At 40.2% G+C, this 12,065-nt stretch overlaps 2 long non-coding RNA genes across 5 annotated transcripts; one reads left to right on the top strand and one right to left on the bottom strand.

Moving 5' to 3' along the window:
* The first annotated feature begins 243 nt into the window (after positions 1–243).
* On the top strand, positions 244–3,053 carry LOC146372696 (uncharacterized). Of its 4 annotated transcripts, none has more exons than XR_014802719.1 (5): positions 244–484; positions 583–1,075; positions 1,557–1,718; positions 1,971–2,306; positions 2,449–3,053. It is a non-coding gene; the product is annotated as an uncharacterized LOC146372696 (long non-coding RNA). The 4 variants fall into 4 exon arrangements; XR_014802716.1 differs by having other exon boundaries at positions 296–1,075; positions 1,971–2,079; positions 2,185–2,306; XR_014802717.1 differs by having other exon boundaries at positions 287–1,075; positions 1,562–1,718.
* A 3,463-nt stretch (positions 3,054–6,516) lies between these two features.
* Positions 6,517–9,379, bottom strand: LOC146372697 (uncharacterized). Its single transcript, XR_014802720.1, has 4 exons — positions 8,434–9,379; positions 7,883–7,974; positions 7,000–7,157; positions 6,517–6,574 (listed from the first exon to the last, which is right to left on the bottom strand). It is a non-coding gene; the product is annotated as an uncharacterized LOC146372697 (long non-coding RNA).
* Between the last annotated feature and the right edge of the window lie 2,686 nt (positions 9,380–12,065).

A 12,065-nucleotide genomic window follows, 5' to 3' on the forward strand; every position in this document is an offset into this window, starting at 1 on the left:
CTGAGCTGTTGGTGTGTCCTTGGATTGTGTGGTAATAATATTAGAGCCTGCAATCTTTCTTACTGAATCTCTACTATGAGTCATGTTACCTGAGATTAATTCTATGTTTACCTGTCAGCCTGGACGAATGTGCTGTGTGAAGGAAATTAAATTAAATCAGATCTGAACTGCGTACATTTGAGGAAGCTGTTCATATTTAATTGAAATATGAACCAGTGATTTTTTGATTGCTGATTCCAAGAGAGTCTTTGTGGAAATCCTGTTTGGCTTTTTGTTATTTTAATTCTCTTCTCTGTTTTCCAGGACAGTTCTCCACAGTCGCTGTACGCATGGGTCAGTGGGACCAAGAAGCACTCTGCTAATGTGGGACTCTGACCAGCAACATCCAGCAAGACCCAGACAGCGTCTTCTATCTCCCAGCTGGAGGTTTTTGTTTGTCTGTGACTGGAGAGTCAGATTTTTGTTGAGCTTCACACTTGCAGAGGTAAGTCAGTTTGCAGAGATCCCTCCCACCCTGGCTTTTATGTGCTAGATTTCTTATCTGAAAGAGTAATATTTCAGTGACTGCTGCTTATACCACAGGTTAATACACGCTACTGATCCCTGATGGGAGAATCATCAATTTTGGCAACAAAGAAGCCTGGTGGATGTTTGTTTACAGTCTGATGATGGGACCTCATGCTCTGCATCTTCAAAGTTTGCCTCCTCATTATTATTCATACCCAGTAATGTGAAGTATGCTTATATCTACTATAACTGAACCAACCTGGTGCTCTTCATTTATGGAGGCTGTTGAGTCTGAATGTTGGATGTTGTGTATCTCGTGTTCTCTGGGCTTTGTTGTCCTCAGTCTTTTTGCAGGATCAGAAAACAAAACCAGGAGGCGCGTAAATGTTTCTTCTCCATGATGTTTCTTCAAATGTTTCTTCTGGATGATGATAAGACCGTGACACGGGATGCCACCTTTGGTCTTGTGATGAAGCAAAGCTCAGGAAGAAGTGTGATTAAATGGTACCCACATGTGTGCTGCTGAGAAGGATGTACAGGGGCACCTGCAGCCAAATCCAAGCTTCAGGTTAGTTGTAGTTGCAGAACGCTATAGGACTGAGACAGCTGAGGCATCAGATGTTTGATTAAACGGATGAAAAAGAAGTTTCTTCCCTATAATTATCACTTCTTAAAATCTGTAGCAACTTCAAGTCTGTCAGCATGCTGAGCATGCTCAGAATGTGACAATATATTTTTGTTCAATATTTAATTTCTTTCAGTTGCAATTGTTAAATGAAAAATATATATATATATATATTCTTATAATTTAGCAAACTAATTTATCAAAAAAAATGTACATATATCTGTATTAGTTTTAATAAATTAATTTGACACCTGTATTGAAAATACCAGATTGTATTCATACAGAATCAGTTTGGTATCATTGTTTGTCTGATTGCTGAAACTAAGAGCTGCTTTGATCTGTTTAGATCTAAAGTCTCCAAAGTTGAGCTCTGATGTTTCTTCACCCCTGTGTGTGTGATATGTGATTTCCTACATGCTGGCAGAGCAGAGCAGCAGTTTGTGCTCACAGATGGTGACGGTGTGGAGAGACGGTAGTGTTTCCTCAGAAGAACCAGCAGAGTCACAAAGGACACCAGTCCATCTCACCACCTTGACTCGCTGACTGATGTTCGTCTGCACTGCACAGAGGAAATCAACTGACCGAGGTTTGTCCAGTGACGTGTTATGAAATGTATATTTGTTTTATGCTTACAGATGTGTTTTTCTTGACAGAGGCTCTGCAGAGGTTAGACAAAGCAGAGAAAACATGTGCTTTACATTTTACTGTGATTTATTGAGATATTTGTTGCCTGATGTTCAGCAGGAATGGAGAAATAGAATCAAAGGGAGATGTTTTTGATGTTTTTGTAATGATGTAAGTAAATCTTCAATATTATTTATTTGCTTGGTTACATTAGGAGTGTTTCTGAGTGAGAGGGAGAGGAGTCATCATCCAGGTAAAGTGACGTGGATCAGTGGATACACTTGTCTCCCCTTTAAAGGAGACGATCCAAGTCATCCTTAAATGTTAGTGCTTTCAAATACACAAACATTTTTAAAGGACAAAAATGAACATCCAACTTTGACTGTAATACAAAATAAATCTTTGCATGTGTGTTTTCAAACTCTCAGATGGGCAGGATGTCAGTCTTGGACTGTCTAACCTGCCGGAGCAGCACTGAATGACCACCACACATGAGCATGTTCCTGCAACATTCAGCATCTGATCCTTCATCTGTGTGCTTCTGCTTTTGGTAAGTAGAGTTACCCAACTCCAGTAACTCTAAACACATGCCATCCATTTCTAACGGCCTGGTTACTTCCTGTCAGTTACTTTAGAAACCGTGTGGTCACCTGACCTAACACTGTTTCTTCTTCTTCCCCTTAATGTTCAAGTGTCACATGTCAAACAGCTGGAGAGGAAACTACACCAGTGTACTGAGATGTTTCACCAACACGTGCCAGATGCTGTTCCTTCATGGTGACATCACCAGAGACAGCCCCGCCCACCTCAGGACCTCGCCATTGATCATGATGATTATAATGATGACAGCGAGCGGAACTAAGACTGTAAAAATCCACGACCAGAATGTTTCTTTCTAATTATTAATGAATACTGAGAGCCTCTGTCTGTGTTTTGTCTGTTTTGGGGTTGTTTTTTTTACCTCATTTGTTACTAACAAAGTTCACCAAACTCACACAGTTTGCATTCTGTATGTTTCCATCTTTACCAGCCACACTCTAACTGCATTTAAGAAAATAATCCTTAGAAATTGTCGTTTTTCTCTTTTGTAATTGATGATAATTCAGTGAATATACTGCGCTGCTTCCTTTTATTGCGTCACACATTGCTTTAAGTTTTTCAGTGTCCAGTTATTTTTTACTGCTGTTTGAATTCTCTGTATGTTTGACCCTGTAGACTGTTTGATGGACTGCTTGTCTTCCTGTTTGTAACCGCCGCCTGTTTTTGACTAAAGATTTGGATTTCTGACTTCAACACAGCCTCTGCGTGTCCTCCCTTTGTGTCCTCTTCCTCTGTGAATGTGTTGCATGTGTCACAGATTCATTTTATTAACAGCTTTCCCACAGTGAGTTGCATCAGCATTCATTCACAGCACATTTCAGAAGGATTCAGATTAATACAGTGATCTTACAGTCAGAATGATCCTGACAGAGTGCCACTGTAAATGATCTTTCATCAGGTAAATTTTAAAGTTCAGTATTTCAAAGCAGGAGTTATGAAGAATCATACTGGCATTAGGACTAATAATATGTACTTACAAAGTCAAAGTTTTTTAATTATGCTAGAATATTGGAAGACAATCAACTTTTAGTGTTTTCCGCATATTAATTATTCTGAAATAGAGACGGTGACCCTAACTGTACAGAAGCACTAAACAACTGACAATCTAACAGACATCATTGGCCTGAGCTGTCATGCACAGTGAGTCTGATCCTTTGCTGTGAGAGTCTGACAAGCATGTTTCTGGTCAGTTTGGAAGAAATAATATCACAATGTTGATCTTTTTTTCCAATATTCCTTCTCTTTACAACATAAACTGTGATCAAAGCTACTTATGTTCACAGCATGTAATAATACTGACAGTCCAGGGCATTGTGGTCTGTTGAGCTAGGGCTAGGGTTAGGGTTAGCAATTCAGACATATGTAATCAATATTAAACGTCTCTGACGTGGGCCACTGTCCGCAGTGTTGGGAAATCCATACCAGGCTGGAACGAGTCAAGGTAGGTGAGCATCCACGAGAAGACAGCAGATGCATCCTACTAATACTGACAGGACCAGGAGACTCCAGAAACCGAGCATCTTCTCTTCAGTGCCATCCTCTCCTGTCACCCTCTCTGCCCGCAGCTCTTTGAGTATGGGGTAGATAAGGGCGCAGAGAAACCCTTATTACTAATTTGTATTATAATTCAATTTTCATGAAATATTCATATTCAGTATTGGTCCTTTTATATTATAACCACGTATCCACCCAGGCTCATGGTGGGGCAGGGCTCTGTCCTGGGATGCTTGAGTACAAGGTAATGTACACCTGACCAGGTATCCAGTCTGTCAGAATTGTTTTCAATATTTGGTTCAAAAACATGAGTGACAACAAAAATCCAACTAGGATTCTTGCATATGATGAATGAAGTCTGTCTTTGACTGTATTGTCCAGCTGATCCATCAAACCCCCAGCAGGTGAACCTTATTCATGACATAACACGGCAACAATGTAAAAAATGAAACAGCAACAGTCTAAATGTAAAGTGCATTCTAAACTCCTCTTCAATAAATTATATGCAAAGAGTCATTGAGGACTGTAAAACGTGAACTACAGAACCCAGAGTCTTCATCATTAAATCTCTGGTTGCTTCATTTTTCTATCCTATATCAGATACTTTAAGGTTAGGTTAGGTAAACTTGCATTCTCATGGTGAGGCAAAGTGCTTTATGTGTGTGTGTGCGTGTCATGAACGGCTATAAAAGGCCTATAATTAAAGAACAAAGCGGGGTTTGAGTTCGAGTTGCGGCAGACTGTCACTACTTGTAAATGGAACGCAGCCTTCCTACGGCGGACAGCTAATAACAGGAATCGGACGCGGTCCACCCAAGTCCACAGCAACCACCATAGCAACCGCCTAGCATGACCTTAAAAACATATTCTGTCTTCATAACTATCAAACACATGAAATGATTTGCAAAGTGTTTAAGTGTTACAGCTGCAGAGAGCTATGGCGGTATCTTTGGAAGCTGTTTACATAGCTAATAATATACGATGTAACCATGGAGACAGTCAGTCACGTGAGCTAGCGGTGCATGTTTACTACAGTGAATAAGGTGATTGTGTGCACAGCGTCCACACGCTGCAGAGGGTAAAGACATTACTTCAATATTGTTTTATATTGATATATATTTGCCTTCTGTTGACCATCACCTCAGGTTCACCATTACAGTTTCAGCATACAGATGCACACTGTCTAAATATCAACACATTCAAAACTCATGTCTCAGAAATAAGCACAGCTGTTCATGTTTGTCATTAGAGTTTTATTTGTAAGAAAATTATGAACTTCATATTGTGCATCAAATAAAAGAACATTTCACAACTCTGAGTCAACAGAAACAGGTAACAGAAATGTCTCTAATGTAGACATGTACAGTGTAGTGTAAGCATTAAAAGATCATAAAGGAAACACTAACATTCATGTGAAACTAATTGTAATAAAAAATGAGCAGGTGGTTTATAGATGTAAAAGAAAGAATCTGAAAACAACACTTTTTTGGTCTAAGTGATCAAAGTAGAAAACAGAACTGATGTTCAAGAACAAACCGTAGCTGCACTAATATTACACATCTCCATTGTTGTGGTGAACAGACATGTTGCTTTTAAAACCACATGCAGTGTGTGACCGTGACTGTTCACTGAGACCATGAACGCCACTTCGCTGAAGCCTTCGCCTTCTTCTTCTTCTTCTAAAATGGAAGCAGAAGGAGCACGAGCTGCTTTGATCTACTGAAAGGAAAAAGCAGAACATCTGAGCTGAAACCAGTCAGCTGAAATCTTTAAGACAGGAACAATCATTCAATGCAGTGTCTCAGGTGGCTTAGCCTGTTACAACTGTTGATACAAGCTAAATACGGTTAACACACAGTGTCAGGGAGCTCCAGTGTGGGAACTAGTGGCTTTAGGTTTGTAGTCATTTAACTTTCATCCATTCATTCATTTAATTCAGGAGGAAGAAATGTCAGGTTGATGCAGGCTGGCTACATGCATTTGGTCCCATGCTGTCTTTAACTAAATGACTTGGTTCATTTTATGGCTGGGCTGTATGTGGGGTTATATCATGTTATTTGGGCAGGAGTACCTGTCCCCTGTTAGACTTAGAAAGTTTCTCCATAAGTAGAGTTTCTAACTCTTCTAGCACATCTGTGGCTGACAGCTTTTTGGTGGCTCTTTTTACCCCACACTGGTTGTGAGTGTGTAAATACCCCCACTAGTTCTTTTGGGTTGCAGTTAACTTGGGAGGAAGAGGTAGGTCTGCCATGACTAGATGAATAACAATTATCTGGGATACATAAATTTCATAATGCATGCATGTATCTGTATAAACCTGCCTGAGGGCTGCCATTTTTACATTCAGTTATTTCTTTGTTGAATCTGAATAATGAATGTGTTACAGTTAAGCTGACACTGATCAGTGTAAATGGCTCATTGGGACACAGAAACCTTTAAATTAAATCCCATCACCTGATATCGAGTGTCAAACAATATCAAAGCTGTAAAAGCTGTTTACAGTCAGAATTTATAAAACTATGATTGTAAATAAATTCAAACAAGTGAGCTTTTCTCTTTGTGCTGAATATCAACACTGTGATTTCTTAGACTGTAAGCTTTCCTTTAGCACAACCAGTTGTAGAAGCTGCCACTCCAAATGTCTTTTGATAACAAGAAAAAAATACCTTTTCAGTCCACGGCCTGAAGTTCTTCTCTGACATCTTCTGCAATCGGCTTTGTCTGCTGGTTTGAAGACAATAAACCACAAAAAGATGATTTAGTCACTTTGTCTGCGTCATGCAGCTCGAATGTGTCGTGTAACGATGTTGAATAGCCGTTGTTATCCCTCTGCTGTGTCAGTAGGATTGTACTGTGCAGCATCTCATTGATATGTGAGGAATGCTAATGTAACACGATAACAGACTTACATCATTAAAACATAAAGGACAGGAGATATTTAGATATTTTTATATTTATATTACATTTTATAGCTGACGGATATTACTAAATAGGTAGAATTTACTAAATAGCTGGATGAACATGAAACATATGTCTATAATAACAAATGACCATGAGAGCCAGTAGAATTAATTCAACTGGACACTCAAAAGACGTCCTTAAATGCTCTTTAAGTGGCAGAACAAACGAACAAACAGTTAATTGCTTACTTGAGATGAAATCTGCTCAGCTACTTTGAAAACAGCTTCTAACTGGTTCCTCCTGTAACAGGATGACTGCTCAGGGGTAAGGCCATCATGCAGTCCAGCAATCTTTATGGTTCTGCTTTGATTCACCAGGAACTATTAGGGAAACCTTCCAGCGCCTCCTGTGAAAGACACAGGCATAAACACACAAACATTTATTAACATGTTCCACAGTCTTCCAGTTTGATTTTCTCATCCTGTGGACAACAACGTACATGGATGCAGGTTTATTGTTAACTTTTGTAAGGTTTCTTTGCTGAACATATCCAGCTGCAGCTCCACTGTGATCCTGAACTGGATAAGCACTTAAGAAAATGTGTCAATAAATGGACATACATCAACTTACTATATTTATCCAAACAGACGGGACCAATAATGCTTCACTGAGTTAGAGACTTTAACGTCTCTTCTATGTAAGAATGTCTCGTGCTGATATACCAGCAAACTTGACAACAAAGGTTTTTCAGACTGCATGTAGCTGTCCTCTATGTCAGCTCACACATTTACATTCATGTCACACTTATTTCTGCTTTCCCATTTTATAATTATTACTTACATTTTGATTAGATACCTTGAGTTTGTAAATGATCAGATTACATAATTGGAATACAATGTATCCAATTCAGGGTTGCGGGAGGATGAAGCCTATCCCAGCTGATACAGGACAAAGACAGGCTGCCAGTTTATTGCAGGGCTAACACAATATGTGTAACAGAAAATCCACTTAAATGTTTGATATTTCTTATAATAATCATAATTATGACTATTATTTAAAGGTTTCTTTATAAATACATTTTGATTTTTTATAACACCTAAAATATAAACCTGAGCTGTTTCAGATTCTGACCTCTGACCTCACTGCAGCTCCCTCTTGGAAGTACGTCTGCTTCTTGTCTACCCCCAGTGTTGACCGCCTGCCCTTGATATCACGTACTGTACCTGAGGAACAAAAAAGGACAAACACTTGCCTTCATTTAAGAAGTGCATTCATACAGAGGTAATCTATGGAAACACACTAGTTCACCCTTTGGGAGAAATCAGTTCCTGTGAAACATTTCTGTAAATGAACATCATGTGGAGAATGAATGAAATGAGTTCTTCAGGTGACTCAGCAGTCCCACACTGACAAATGAAATCTAGTTAAACTATTAAGCATCTTTGCTCTTCTGAAATCTGTGTTAAACAACAACAAACATAAATTAGTAACAAAAATACAGCTGAGTAGAGGCTTTACAAACCACCAGCAGCCATAATGCTAAATTTTAATCTTCAAATGTTTCTGAGCCGTCTTCAACCTGCTTTTAACACATTAAAGTCCCACAGTCAATGCAGCCTGACTCAATCCTAGATGTTCAGCACACAGAGACACAGAGGTGCCGTTTAAAGTTTAGTGTTAACCTGAGTCACTGATCATTTGCAGTATTACAGAGTCTGGCAGTCTTTGCATGATGTCCACGTCACTGTAAGTTTCTAGCTGGCTCTCAGGTGTGACAGGTGTGCCAGCAGGAAAGAGTAATAATAACCTGCATCCTGAGGTTTGTCATGCAGGATTAAAGGAGCCAGGCTTTGTTCACACAGCTAGGATTGTATTTTACACTGACCCTGGGTCAGTATAAGTATCATACAGTTTAAACGAAGCACTGAAACTTGCACATATTTATTACAGATGCACTGAAGCTAATCGAGATATTTGCTGTCAGTCTGTGGCTGCGATTAAACACTTTACTGGAAACTTTATTAACTAGTAACTTCATCAGTCATGACAGAAGCTAATATTTCTGTGCTAACATCGTTTAAACAGTAACAGCTTTCCTCCAATATAAGCTAACGTTTACACCGTAACTTTAAGCTAGCACCATAAAGACGGTAAAACACGTAATAATATCTACAAATGCATCTTAAAGCTGTTATATTAGCACTCGGTGTATTACTAACATAACCACATTAACATTACTGACACTCGCTGACTTTTAATAGTCATTCTATAAATGCTGTCCGTTTAAATGGTCTTACCTGTACACACTGCTGTATCCACCGGATTCCAGCCAGAGTGGATTCTGGAGTCTTCCACGCTCCTGTTAGTGATCCTCCATCTGGATGGATGATAACAAGCTTCTGAACAATCTAGCAGGAGATGGCCCATATCTATGGGACTGATTTGTGCTAATAACGCCCATTGTATGGACTGATAACAGCCGAAGCGGGTGAATAAAGTCACCCAGTCGCTAGCTGTGCCATTACCCAGCATACATCACTCCCTCCATAAATGCAATAAACGATACAAAAGTATCGTTCTACCTGTTTTTCAGGTAGTTGTTTACATTATATAATTTATTGTGTTCTGTATACGTCACTACAATATGATTTGAAAAATGTCTAAATATACCGACAGCAGGCACTTCCGCGGCAATCTCTTCAATCGGAGGACCCTTCACGTCAATTCCCGACGCGAGGGGGGTACCCTGCGCGTCCATAAGTGAAGCAGAGGGAGCCTGACCATGCGTCACACGTTTGATGAGTTGGGAGTGAGAACGTGTTGCATATACACCACCAACTCCCCTGATATCCAAATTAACCACTGCTGTTGTATTGTGTTCCCAAAGCCAAGTCTGAATATAAAAGTGCCCAAACTGTGGAACTCAGAAATGTCGACTATCGAGCTCTTTACACTTCCTCTTCCCAGGAAATCATCACATGAACATTTGGTTTGGTAGCACAGAGTGATCCATGTATACATTCTTAGCTGTATATTTGTCTCTATTACCAAAACCATCTGGAGGCATCTCACTGTGAACTTACACAATGCAGCAAAACTATGAACCTAAACCTCGAGCCAGTGTAAGAACAAACTGACCAGAGCAGCTGATGAGCTTACAGCAGAGTCCTGATCGCAACAGTCTGAGTGGCAAGTTCTCAAAAATGCCTGAAACAAGTACAATAAACAGTATACAATTATGCACTGAAGATTTTGCAAATACTTGTATACTGTTGTTTATCATTTTCTGTGTTTTTCTACTGTTCTGATATCAAAAGTTATTTTAAGGTAGAATGTTTTCTTAGATTTGGTAAATGTTAAATATGCAATTGTAACTCTCTGGTGCCACCTTAAAACCTGTAGTCGGTAATAGGAAATGATGTCGTTAGTAAACAGGAAGTAAGTCTGTTAATAGGGCTTTGGAGCGTGATGTCATGGGAGGGGGCGTTGCCAGGATTTTTGGTCGATGCGCCATTTGAGCAGACCAAACAAAGGGCAAAAGCACATGGATAATATGAGCCATGGTTCGTACTTGCTGTGTTGTCGATTGCAATGTTAGATCGCACGATCGGGAAGGGAATAAGCTGGAAAATGGGCTCTCTTTTTATCATTTCCCCTCCTGGAAGCAACGTGAGGGATCTCACGTATCGGATGTTCAAATTCAAATTCAAATTTTCAAATTCAAATTTTATTTGTCACGTACACAGTCATACACAGTACAATATGCAGTGAAATTCTTAGACAACTGCTCGTGACCTAAAGAAAAAAAGAAAAGGCTATGAATAAGATAGGAAATAAATATGAAAATTAAAAAGGGTAAATTTAACTAGGAAGGAATAAAATAAAATATAAAAATTAAAGTTAAAAATGAAATAACTGTACAACACAAATTAGAATGAAGGGTAAATTTAACTGGGAAAGAATAAGATAAAATATATAAATTAAAGTTGAAAAATAAAATAACTGTACAACAAATACACAATACACAGTATAGAACTATATAAGAATGTATGAAGAAATATAAATATATATATATATATATATACAATAACAGCAGCTGTACAAGTATTAACTGGAAATGAAGAATATAATGACCAGTGTTGTGCAATCCACATTATTTAGTGTCTTGTGCAGTGCAAATATGCTTAAAGTGATTAAGTGATGAAGTGAAAAACAATGTCCAGAATGTCCAGTGTGTGTGTAAGAACTATATGTGTGGGTCAGTACTGTGTGGGGGTGTGATTGAGAGACCGTATCGCCTGCGGGAAGAAGCTCCTCCTCAGTCTCTCTGTGTTGGTCTTCAGGGAGCGGAATCGCTTTCCTGACCTCAACAGAGAGAACAGTCCGTTGTTGGGATGGCTGAGGTCCTTCGCGATCTTCCTGGCCTTGGTCCAGCACCGCCTGTTGTAGATTGAGTGCAGGTCAGGGAGCTCGGAGCGGATGGTGCGCTCAGCTGACCGCACAACCCTTTGTAGAGCTCGTCTGTCCTGCATGGTGCTGTTCCCGAACCAGGTTAAGATGTTTCCCGTCAGGATGCTCTCTATGGTGCACGAGTACAAGTTCCTGAGCACCTTGGAGGGCAGTTGGAAGTCTCTCAAGCGTCTGAGGTGGTAGAGACGCTGACGGGCCTTTTTCACCACGGTGTTGATGTGACAGGACCATGACAGGTCCTGCGTGATGTGAACTCCGAGGTATTTGAAGCTGTCCACTCTCTCCACTGGGCACTCGTTGATGACGGGGGTCTGGTAGTTCCTCTCCTGCTTAGTGCTGAAGTCCACTATCAGCTCCTTTGTCTTACTGACGTTTAGAAGGAGGTTGTTCCTCTGGCACCAGTTCTCCAGATTCCTAATCTCCTTCAGGTAGGCCGTCTCGTTGTTATCAGAGATCAGGCCCACCACGACGGTGTCGTCAGCAAACTTGATGATGGTGGTGGAGCTGGTAGTGGCCACACAGTCATATGTGTACAGAGAGTACAGCAGGGGGCTCAGAACACACCCCTGGGGGGCTCCAGTGCTGAGAGTGGTGGAGGCTGAGATATGTCCGCCCATCCTTACTGCCTGTGGTCTGCCAGTTAGGAAGTTGGAGATCCACTGACACATAGATGAGCTGAGTCCCAGATGCTCCAGCTTGGTGGTGAGTGTGGAGGGAATTATGGTATTAAATGCAGAGCTGTAGTCTATGAAGAGCATTTTAACATAATTCCCCCTTCTAGTGTCCAAGTGAGTAAGTGATGTGTGGAGGAGATGAGAGATGGCATCGTCTGTGGAACGATTTG

Source organism: Perissodus microlepis, chromosome 15 (genome assembly GCF_051167445.1).
Source record: "Perissodus microlepis isolate ML-2025 ecotype Zambia chromosome 15, ASM5116744v1, whole genome shotgun sequence".
NCBI classification, from domain to species: Eukaryota; Metazoa; Chordata; class Actinopteri; order Cichliformes; family Cichlidae; genus Perissodus; species Perissodus microlepis.